We start from the raw sequence: 2,463 nt of genomic DNA on the forward strand, positions 1-2,463 counted from the left end.
TTTTTTTTTTTGAGACAGGGTCTCACTATGTAGTTGAGACTGACCTGGAACTCACTACGTAGTTCAGGCTGGTCTTGAACTCACAGTGATCCTCCTGCTTCAGCCTCCCGAGTGCTAGGATTATAGGCATGTGCCACCATGCCTGGCCTTGTCTATACTTGCTTTTATGGGACAGTAATAGAGCTAAATACTAATGAATAGTTGTGAAATAGACCTAGGCAAAGAGCCTATAGTATTCACTATCTCTTTACCGAAATTTTTCGCCAAAAGCTAGTATAGATAATAACTTGGATTTGAACTCAAAAATCAAAAATGGCTTGAGAATAACATACATCAAAATTATAAAGATGAAATTATAATGCTGTAACTTCAGTAATGAACACAAAAAAATGAAAAAAATATTCAAAGAAACACAACAGTTAAATAGTGATACAGGTATCTACCATAGTACCAAAACATGGCTCAAAATTTAAATAAATGCTCAAAATGTTCTGAAGCAAACAAAAAATTCTATGGACACTTCAACATCTTATTTAGGTGTGGGAACAATATTAAGGATGAGAAGAGCCTACAACTTGGTGATGATTGTATATTATCCTCAGATAACTGGGCGAAAGCAGAACCTACTGAATCACTGGTATTTTAATCTTTTCCACCAAAAACAGAAAATGGTGAAACTGAAATGAAATATTAGATATTAGTAATTTAAAAAATTCAAAGCTCAAAAATAAGAGGACAAGTCCAGCTATACAAGACCAACAATTATACTTTTAGTGTGTTAAAAAAAAAAAAAAGCTTTACACTCTGGAGGCTGAGGCAGGAGGATCGCTGTGAGTTTGAGACCAACCTGGGATACATAGTGAGTTCCAGGTCAGTCTCAACTACGTAGTGAGACCCTGTCTCAAAAAAACAAACAAACAAAAAGAAAAAATCCAAGCTTTAATTGTTACTATGGGAACATAGTCAATAATATCAGAAGAGTTATCAACAAGAGAAAAAGCTCAAAATATAAAGGAGGTAAATGTTCTTTTTTAAAAGTTAAAAGTATTGGGCCAGAGATTTAGCTCAGTGGTAGGGCCTACTGCCTCCTGCCTCGCAATCCCAAGGTCCTGAGTGCAATCCCTGCTACAAAAAAAAAAAAAAAAAAAAAGTTAAAAGTACTGTAGAATACAGTGTCTAGTGACTTTAACACATTTCCTTAACAAAATCCTAGAACAGGTTATTAAACAGATAGTTTATTTTTTTAAAAACTGCCATGGACTTTTAAAAAGTAATTCATGCCAACCAAACCTTGTATCCTTTCCTTAATCAGAGAAACGTCTCAGATGCACAGTATGTGAAGTAATGAACCAGGAAAAGTACGGAGAGTCTCTCATGGCCGACTTGCAGTTACTCCACTCACTATTTGTTTAACTTTGGAAAAGTTCTTAATAGCTTTGATGAGTAGCACATTTCCATGAGTGTCTCTCTCGTTTCTGTATGTTTTGAAAGCAGAAGCCCTGGCAGAATTTGTTCTGTATTTTTCATGGATGTTTGAATAGAAACCTTTGGTACATAGGGAGGGTGTTCTCTGGAACAAAATACACATTCGCTTACAATCCATTGCAGAAGAATAGGCTTTCTACACTTGAGTTTCCTCATTTGTGATGGGGCTCTCTGAAAGCGCAACATGGGCAGGACGGTGCCCTGCAGACTTCCTGGGGGATGTGGTGGACCAGAGAGCCAGAACATAGATGAAGCTCATGTAGTTTGTCATACCGAGGGTAGAACAAGTCCTTACTCCTCACCCAGGAGTCTTGTGCATTCTCCAAGCATCAACAAAATGGTGGCCAGCTAAATGGTCAGCTTGCAATTCCAGTAAAACCTCTCACCTCTCAGAGTTCTTAACACAGTGTGACTCAGCTTTATCATTTGAAAATGGGGATAAGAAGAACCTCCTTAGAAAATGCTTACAGTAATATGAAGTGTTTACAAAAATATCTAATTAAGTGAACTGTTTGATAAATGTTATTATTTTAATGTATTATAATTAATTTCAAATTTATATTGCCGGCTAAGCAACCACACCTCCAAAGCACCCACATGTAAAGGAGTCCACTTTCACTAGTAAAGGAAAAGGTTCTACTCAGCCATGTTCTGCTATTTTCAAAAATGATTAAATAGGATATATTTACTAACAGAGATTATAGGTGACACAACTGCTAAAATAGAAGTGTCAGAGTTTCTTAAATACTTCACCTTAAATAAATGAACTTCAAAAGCACAACTTTAACCAAAGTATAAATCTTATTTCAAAAATAAACTCAAAAGCCAGGTGTGGTGGTGCATGGCTATAATCCCAGAACTCTGGAGGCCGAGGCAGGAGGATCACTGTGAGTTGAGACCAGCCTGGGGTGCATGCTGAGTTCCAGGTTAGTCTCAACTACATAGTGAGACACTGTCTCAGAAAACCAAAAAAAAAAA

Source organism: Fukomys damarensis, unplaced genomic scaffold, assembly GCF_012274545.1.
Source record: "Fukomys damarensis isolate Sample0158 unplaced genomic scaffold, DMR_v1.0_HiC HiC_scaffold_4, whole genome shotgun sequence".
In the NCBI taxonomy this organism is placed as follows: Eukaryota; Metazoa; Chordata; class Mammalia; order Rodentia; family Bathyergidae; genus Fukomys; species Fukomys damarensis.